This window comes from Lathyrus oleraceus, chromosome 3, assembly GCF_024323335.1.
Source record: "Lathyrus oleraceus cultivar Zhongwan6 chromosome 3, CAAS_Psat_ZW6_1.0, whole genome shotgun sequence".
Lineage (NCBI taxonomy): Eukaryota > Viridiplantae > Streptophyta > Magnoliopsida > Fabales > Fabaceae > Lathyrus > Lathyrus oleraceus.
Window position 1 is genome coordinate 101,863,147 of NC_066581.1, and position 8,834 is coordinate 101,871,980.

The following is an 8,834-nucleotide window of genomic DNA, read 5'->3' on the forward strand; positions in this document are numbered from 1 at the left end:
ATTTGGGCCTTGGAAATTAATTAAATTTGAGCTTGAAGTGTAGGGTGCAAAATATGCACATGTGAAATTTCCAAAATTGGCCAATGTTCAAGCCTCTCTGTATCAATGATGCAAGCTCCAAATGATAAAATCTTCAACATGAAAGTTGTAGATATTTTCAAGGAAATCAATTTGGACTTAAATTTTGCATCATTTGGATTTTTTATGAAGAAGTTATGGGCGCTTGAAGTTGGACTTTTTCACATTTCAATGCATTTGGTCCAAAGTGACCTATAATGTTTTGCATTATCACATGTATTTATTTTGAGATTTTTCAATTTTTCTCAACATAACATTTGAATTAGACACATTAATATTTCCAATTCATTTGATCCCACCTCTAAATCATGAAAAATGAATGAGTTATGTTCTTGGGAAGTTGACCTAAAATTAGGGTTTCAGTCAAAATGACCTATAATGTCTTAGAATGGATGATGACCTTCCAAGCTTCAAATCAATTTTTGATGAACATGAAAGTTGCTCATATTGTTATTAAGAACATTGTTTCTCTTGGGGTCATCTCCATTTGACCAACACATAAAAAGTTAGGTCTCAGTACATTTCAAAATAGTCAGATGAATTGATTGATCAACTTCTCAAGTCCACACCTCATATCTTGATGAATTGATGATTGAGGATACTCAAGTAAATTCAAATATGCATGAAATGATGAATTAAATAACTTCCCTTGATTGTTTTTGACCACGGGCTGAGGTTGCTTCCGGAGCAAGGCACAGTTGATGAACAAATGAATTAGGGTTTCCTTGGGAAACAAACCTCAAATCCTTTGCTTTACTTTGATCAAAATGATGAATTGAGATACTTGGGAGGCATATTTTATGGATGAGAGCTTTGGGAACCATTGCCATGTTTGCTTTCATCTCCTCTTGACCACATCATTGCACATAGGATCTCCTAGAAGCCTTTAGACCTTGTGACTGCTAAAGCTACAAACAAGAGATGTTAGTGACATACTTTTGTGCTTTTGGGTTAATAAAAATGAGAAAAGCAATGATATACAATTCAAGCATGCTTGGTGATCTCAGACTACTCACAAGAGATCCCACCCAAAGGCAAAGGGAACCAAGATGCTTATGATCCTTGAGGCTATGCAAATGCAATGTTATGATGCCATGAGGGATCTTAGGGTCAAAATTAGGGTCTTACAGATGCCCTTATTTAAGGTCATTCTAGCCGGAGAAGTGAAGGTTAAAATCTTTGTCTCGACGAGGTAGAATGGGCTTAAATAATAACAAAGAGACGAATTTTGGTCCCTAAGAGACCTCATGATGCAAATGTATGTATGCAAAAGGGTAATACTCTGTGGGGATAGAAAAGGAGATAAATTGTGTGAGCAGGTCACGACTTAGAACTTGCTGAAACACGAGAGGGATTCTATGAAAATGAATCAATGGAAGGACTCGAGCTGACTCAAAGAGGCATGTATTAGGGAATATTCCAATACAGCGGAACTATCCATAAAGGATAATGTATTTTGAAGACTGATGGATCACTTAGAGCAAGAGAACCGCGAGCTGAAAGAGGAAGTGGCCAGATTGACTGCCCTAATGGAGTCACTCATGGCTGCCCAGAGCCAGTCTTCTCCGACACCTTCAACTCCTCCCCAGAGGACAGTCATTTCCGAGATTGTCTCCTCTACTGTGCCCGCTTCCAGTGCACACTTTGTTCCAACAGCCATGCCAACCGGGTTCCCGTGGGGGATGCATCCCAATTTCATGCCTGTGGGTCCTATTCCTACCTTTGCTTCTCTGCCGGCATCTAGCCCGGTCCTTGCCGTTCCTCCTCCTGTCGTGCATACTTTGCCCAGGCTAGACGACACCATCTATCATTCTGAGCCGTCTGAGGGTCCAGATGTTTATGAGAAGATGGATGCTATGAACGATCAATTTCTTGAGCTTCGCAAGGAATTGAAAACTCTCAGAGGGAAGGATCTTTTCGGCAAGTCTGCTGCCGAACTCTGCTTGGTTCCAAATGTGAAGATCCTTGTGAAATTTAAGGTCCCTGATTTTGAAAAGTACAAAGGAAATACTTGTCCTCTCATCCACCTGGTCATGTATGCCAGGAAGATGTCGACTCAAACCGATAATGACCAACTACTCATCCACTACTTTCAGGACAGTCTATCCGGTGCCGCTTTGCGTTGGTACATGGGTTTAGACAGCGCGAACATCCGATCCTTCAATGATCTCGGCGAAGCCTTGGTCAAGCAGTACAAGTACAACGTGGATATGGCTCCCGATAGAGATCAATTGAGAGCCATGTCCCAGAAGGATAAAGAAACATTTAAGGAGTACGCCCAGAGGTGGCGAGAGGTGGCAGCACAGATCGTGCCTCTGCTAGAAGAGAAAGAGATGACTAAGATCTTTTTGAAGACTTTAAGTTCTTTTTATTATGAGCGGATGATTGCTAGCGCTCCTTCTGACTTCACCGAGATGGTGAATATGGGGATGCGTCTAGAAGAAGGGGTCCGTGAAGGACGGTTAACCAGAGAAGAAGGCTCTTCTGCCAAACGTTATGGGGCGTTTGCAAAGAAGAAAGATGGAGAGCCACATGCTGTGACCTCCCATGAGAAACCAAGAAGACCCTCTATGAAGAGGAAGACTGTGCGTCCCGCCAGTAACTAGCACCAGGTGGCTCATATAGCACCTGTTTTCAGAGACAATCAACATTATCAGCAACATAGTAATAATCAGCAACCACATCCGCAATATCAGCAACAACATCACTGACCACAACAGCAGGCCTACCAGCCTCGCAACAGTAATCAAACCAGCACAAGTCACGAGAGGAAAAGGGTCACCTTCGATCCTATTCCAATGACGTACGCAGAGTTATATCCCTCTTTGATAGAGAGGAAGCTGATTATTCTGAGAGACCCACCGGCTATACCTGCTAACCCCCAATGGTGGTATAAGCCTGAGTTACATTGTGTTTACCATTCTGGTGCTCCCGGCCACGACGTGGAGAATTGTTACCCTTTGAAGACCAAGGTTCAAGACCTTGTGAGGTGTGGTATTCTATGATTTGAGGACGTAGGCCCTAATGTGAAGAAGAACCCATTGCCCGAACATGGAAATCTGTCAACATGGTCCAGGGTTGCCCTGGAAAATATAAGGTCAAATATGTCAGTCATATTCAACAGTCTCTGGTCCAGATGCATCGTTTGTTGTGTGACTACAGTCATTATGAGCATGACCATGATAGATGCCGAGTTTGCTTTGTTAACCGATTGGGTTGTTGCCAGGTGCGCGAGGATGTTCAGGAAATGCTGGACGAAGGAGTCATTGAGATCCTTCAAAACAGGAATGTTGATGAAAATGAGCCTGAGGTCAATGTGATTTCCCCAGTGTTCCGGATACCCGAGCCTATTATCATCAAGTACAATGGTAGCGAGCAGAAGGCTTCTCCCGCTCTGATCATTAAGCCTGCTGGTCCTGTACCTTACTCTTCTGAAAAGGAAGTTCCCTATCGCTACAACGCCGTAGCAATAGAGAATGGGAAAGAGGTGTCCTTGCCCTCTTCTTCTGTTGTGAATATTGCCGATGTTAGCGGTTTGACCCGTAGTGGCCGTGTATTTTCAGCACCGCCGAAGCCTCAAATTAATGCTGCTTTTGTTGAACGCCCGATCGGGAACGCTGTGAATTCTCCGAATCCGGCACTTGCTGTTAAGCCCTCCTCCATACTGAAAACTCCTACTTCTGTTGGCCCGAGTGGCGATGTGAAAGAAGACTGTGATGAGATGCTGAGACTCATCAAAAGGAGCGAGTACAATGTTGTAGACCAACTTCTACAAACGCCATCCAAAATATCTGTGTTATCCTTACTCTTAAACTCAGAACCACACCGAGAGGCTCTGCAGAAGGTGTTGGATGTGGCATATGTAGATCACGATGTCACTTTGGAGCAATTCGATAGCATTGTTCCAAACATTACTGCTTGCAACAACCTGAGCTTTTGTGACTCTGATCTCCCTGAGGAGGGAAGAGACCACAACTTGGCTTTACACATATCTATGCATTGCAAAGACGACGCCATGTCCAATGTGCTGGTGGACATCGGGTCATCATTGAACGTATTGCCAAAGTTCACTCTCTCAAAGCTATCATATCAAGGGCCTCCCATGAGGCAGAGTGGAGTAGTTGTGAAGGCTTTCGATGGGTCTCGCAAAACTGTGATTGGGGAAGTTGATCTCCCAGTCAAGATCGGACCAAGTGATTTCCAGATTACCTTCCAGGTTATGGACATTCACCCATCGTATAGTTGTCTCTTAGGCAGACCATGGATTCACGAGGCAGGCGCCGTGACGTCCACCCTACACCAGAAATTGAAATTCGTGAAAAACAAGAAGCTGGTGGTGGTAGGGGGAGAAAGGGCTCTCCTGGTTAGCCATTTGTCTTCCTTCTCTTATATAGATGCTGAGGTTGAAGTTGGAACTCCTTTCCAAGCTTTATCTATTGCTGAGCCTATTAAGAAGAGAACTCCTTCATTTGCTTCCTACAAAGATGCAAAGTTTGCCATTGAGCGTGGTGCAACCACTGGTTTAGGAAAAATGATTGAGTTAGAAGACAACGAGTCCCGGGCTGGCATAGGTTTTTCTTCTGTTACTTTCAACAAGCAAGGGTTATTCAAGAGTGAAGGTTTCATCCACACTGGTCTAGATGAGGAGGCTGCTGCCGTTTTAAAAGAAGATGTAGAGGATTCTGGAAATTTCATCATCCCTGGAGGGGTCTGCAACAATTGGGTCGTTGTGGATATTCCAACAGTTGTCCATAAGTCAACGTAATGATCACTTTGTTTAAAAACCCTTCTCCCTTGCCAAAAGGAGGAGTGATAACATTGTTGGCAACATAAATACAATGATATTTTCATTCAATAAATTCATGTTAAATGTTTGTTTTTTCCATTCATTTTCCCTTTTTATTTTTGTATGAAATTGGTGATCACATAAAACCCTAAAAAATAGAATAAAATCAATCTTTTCATCTGCATAATGATTTGCCTTGTTTGAATTCTAAATCTTTTTATATCCAAAATCATTATGCAGGTTGATTTCTAAACCCATTGAACATAATGACCCAACACCATCTCCCAATTTTGAATTCCCTGTATTTGAGGCGGAAGAAGATGATGTTGAAGAGATTCCTGATGAGATCACCCATCTACTTGAGCATGAAGAAAAGATCATTCAGTCGCATCTTGAGAATCTGGAAACAGTCAACTTGGGGTCTGAAGATTGTGTGCGAGAGGTAAAGATTGGGGCACTTCAGGAAGAATATGTTAAGAAGGGGTTGATTAAGTTGTTACGAGAATATGTTGACATCTTTGCCTGGTCATATGAAGACATGCCTGGTCTAGATACTGATATTGTGCAACATTTCCTACCTTTAAAGCCCGAGTGCGTGCCTGTGAAGCAGAAACTCAGAAGAACTCATCCTGATATGGCAGTGAAGATCAAAGAGGAAGTTCAAAAGCAAATTGATGCGGGGTTTCTGGTGACTTCTATATATCCTCAATGGGTGGCCAATATTGTGCCCGTGCCTAAGAAAGATGGAAAAGTCTGGATGTGTGTGGACTATAGAGACTTGAATAAAGCTAGTCCGAAAGATTATTTCCCTCTACCACATCTTGATATGTTGGTAGACAATACAGCTAAATTCAATGTCTTCTCGTTTATGGACGGATTTTCCGGATATAATCAGATTAAGATGGCACCCGAGGATATGGAGAAGACAACATTCATCACACCTTGGGGAGCATTCTGTTATCGAGTGATGCCCTTCGGTTTGAAGAACGCCGGAGCCACGTATCAACGAGCTATGACCACCTTGTTTCATGATATGATGCACAACGAGATTGAGGTATATGTTGACGATATGATCGCTAAGTCAAGATCGGAAGCTGTACTCCCAGTAGAGGTGGAGATCCCATCAATGAGGGTCTTGATGGAAGCCAAGTTGACTGATGCTGAATGGGTTCAGAGTCATTATGACCAGCTAAACTTGATTGAAGAGAAGAGATTGACTGCCATGTGCCATGGTCAATTATATCAGCAGAGAATGAAGAAAGCTTTTGATAAGAAGGTCAAGCCTCGTGTGTTCCGAGAAGGTGACCTTGTGCTCAAGAAAGTTTTGTCTTTTCGCGCCCGATTCCAGGGGCAAGTGGACTCCGAACTATGAGGGTCTGTATGTTGTTAAGAGAGCCTTTTCAGGCGGTGCTTTGATACTTACAACTATGGATGGGGAGGATTTCACTCGTCCTGTGAATTCAGATGCAGTCATGAAATACTTCACCTAAAAAAATGAAAACTAAATAGCTCGTTAAGTTGAAAACCCGAAAGGGTGGCTTAGGCAAAAATGAGCGTCTCGGTGCATTGAAAACTTGAAAGGGCGATCCAGGAAAAAGTTAGAGACAAAAAAAATAAATATAATAATGATATGTGTATCCCGCTAGATTGAGTACCTCACCCTGGGGCAATCTAGGCAAAAATTAGGGATTTGGCAAGTAACTGCATCCTGACAAGACTTTGTTCTACAACTGTCATCCGTCAGAGATTCTTGCTCATTATCAACCAAAGCTTCAAATACATCGGATTCAGAATTGGTGGAGAAATGGTCATTATGTTCAATGTAGCCCTTTTCCAATATATATCACCAATTTCAAATTTGTAAAGATCTATGGAGTCTTGCCATTCGCAGACTACCATTCTATCAAATAAATTTGAGCCTTTTATCCAATTATTGGCACTCTTATCTGTTTCTATTCAACAAATGTTTTGCATGTTTCGATTAAGAAAATATCATTGTTTTAAACGATCAAATTTTTTATAATTTGTTTTTAAACAAAGTGAACATTCACAATGACGAAAGGATACTTAGGAGATCCTCAGTGCTCTCCCAAGGGTGGTACGATCCCCAACAGGGTAAGATTTTTGTCCATATTCCTGGCATTACTGTATCTCCTCCCTCCGGAACCCCTTGTGGTTTATCCTACCAAGTGGATTGCTTGTTGAGAGTCACCTCTCTTCCCTTCAACAGAGTAGCAATCTTTCTTCCTCAGCAGCTTGGATCTCTTTGGGCAAGAGCGGTATTTGGTGGTTGATCCCGATAAATCCTTTATCTCCTCGGATAGATTCCCCAGTAGAGTTGTTGGTGTGGTGGACCTTGTCTGTAATAACTCTCGTCCCCTGCTGGAATGATTGATGATTCATCCCTTGCAGAGTTCTTTGCTTCCTGGTATCTCTGATCCCCAGCATATTGGATACTCCCCGGTGAACTTGGCTTTCTCTCTTGAGGTATAGTACCGGGTGGTTGATTCTTGGACCTGGTTGTGTTAGATATGTCTGTCTGTCAGCATACATCATACATAAACCACGCATATTCATGCATAATTATAACATTCAGATATTCATGTTGCATTCTTTGCCATATATCGTTGTTTGCTGTCTCCTTCTATTTGGTGATATACTTCCCCGAGCAGATGTGTGTGTCTGATCTCTCCATATAGAGTCAGCTCCATAAGCAGAAAGCATCTATCCTTTCTTCCATATTCCCCACCGGGTTATATCCTCGTGGATGTTGATTGTTTTTGTTCCTTCCCAACACATATACTGGGATGGTTTTCCCCATTGAGTTATATCCTCACCGGGACAAGTCTTGATTTGGTGTACCTATCTAGTTTGATCCTAGATCGGTCTCTTGAGACTCTTTTCCTGTTTCCCCGTGGTAAATGAATAATTGCTCAATAATTAGAAATTATTATCCCCGGCGGAGTCTGTGTTTCTCTACCCTCATACCGGTAGTTGTAAACCCTATTTCTTCCCTTTTTGCAGAGTAACTATTTTTGCTCATCTTTAATTGGTGACAGTTATCTTCATCCAATATTCGGTGATGATATCCCCTCATCTGCTTGGATAATTGCCCTGATTATGCAATTTATCCCCAGCGGGTCATCTCTCGTCTACCTTGTTGTTGTTGGTAACGATTGTTTCTCCCCTGAATTGGTCATATTATATACTTAGTTTCGGTATCCCGATGCCTTTTCTTTTCGGTCGATTTATTCTTTATTAACCCAGTAACCGGTTGTGGATAATCGTCCATGCGAGTATATTATCTACGTTCTGACGATAATAGATAGTATATCTCATGCACTCTCGGGTCTGAAGCCTTTTGTTCTTCCAAGTTGAAGCCTTTTGCTTTTAGCCCTCTTTTGGATGATGAGTGTTTTGGGAATATTCCCCAATTCACGCCTTGGTTGGTCACCTATTATATGCCCAGTAACCGGTATCCCTGGTGTTCCTTCCTCTTTGCTCCCTATTATGACTTTTTGTCCCCTATGGAGTCAGAATCCCTGAGTTAAAGTATACCTTTTAGGTTTTCCTCAGACGTTTTGAAGTTTCGATATCTCTCACCCTTATACCGGTCTTGGATATTCATCTCTTCCTGAGCATGTTGTATCTCTCACCCTCATACCTGGCGTTCAGATCACATGTCTCCTTGAGCTTATTACCCAATAACCGATAATACCTCGTCCCGCTGCTTCCTCAGGAGTGTCCTTGTGGACATCCCCAGCGAAGTCCCTTAGTGGATTGTTTTCATCCGGATTTTATCCGAAGTATCCGCTGTGGATAGTTTTTTTGCTGTATTGGCATATTCCCCAATACATGCATGTTCGAGTCAGCTCGAGTATTTCCATTGGATCTTTTCCCTTTGGAATTCTGTTCCCTACGCTTTGAGTCGTGACCTGCTCGCGCATTTTTATCCCTTTTCTATCCCCAG